The sequence below is a fragment of the Penaeus monodon genome, chromosome 32, assembly GCF_015228065.2.
Source record: "Penaeus monodon isolate SGIC_2016 chromosome 32, NSTDA_Pmon_1, whole genome shotgun sequence".
Lineage (NCBI taxonomy): Eukaryota > Metazoa > Arthropoda > Malacostraca > Decapoda > Penaeidae > Penaeus > Penaeus monodon.
Genome location: NC_051417.1, coordinates 34,995,912 through 34,996,703, shown reverse-complemented (window position 1 = coordinate 34,996,703; position 792 = coordinate 34,995,912). Strand labels below are relative to the sequence as shown.

The window sequence follows — 792 nt, the reverse complement described above, 5'->3', positions numbered from 1 at the left end:
ACATTTTATTGCAAGTAAATGCATTGTTTATATCATGGTTCCGGTTCCAAACATCCTGAAAATCTAATCATGATTCGGTAGCCGTCGTGAAGAACGAGATAGTCCTGCGTTATGGCTGCTGGTGCTGTCTGCTGGTTGTACAGGCGGAAGAACACAGCCTTAGTGACTGACACTTTGGGGGTATCGCATACCTGGCCGGGGACGCCCTTAGCTGAGGGCAGCCTGGTGGACGACGGGGCCGACGGAGTAACCAGCTGGGACGCCGTGGTGCACATCTGCTACATTATGGTGCACAGCGGGTGTAGTGTGGTGCAGGGATTAGTGGGTGGCGGGAGCGCACTAGCGGAGGGCGTTGACAGTCGCCAGCTGATCCTGGTAGGCCCTGAAGAAGGCGCCACGAGCGGCGGCCACTTCGTAGGTATCGGACACGGGAGTGACGGTTCCGTCGACGCCGGCGGGGACGGTGGATGCCAAGGGCCCGACGTAGCGAGGCTCGACGTAGTTGTAGCCGTGGTTGTAGGCCTGCTGGAGGGAGGCGGAGCACACGCCCAGCACTGCCAATGCAACTGGAGATATATATGTTACTAAAACTAGTTTAGCCTTCATCAACGATTGTAATATAAGTATAGAGAAAAAAGCCACTGGAACTTAACTGTAAAAATCGGGGCGAAATAAGTGAAATTTTACCAGAATCTTGATATCTGCCTAAGCTGTCAGTCTTGAGCTTGAGTCTTGGTGGTCCTATTAAAGATTTGACTTTGCGTGGCTCTTGCTCCTTCCCCTTGGCGATTC

The 792-nt window shown here is 53.0% G+C and overlaps 1 pseudogene; it reads right to left on the bottom strand.

The window, feature by feature from the left end:
* The window catches only part of LOC119593651, a 2,209-nt pseudogene extending 1,556 nt beyond the window's left edge, over window positions 1-653 (bottom strand).
* Window positions 654-792: the final 139 nt, after the last annotated feature.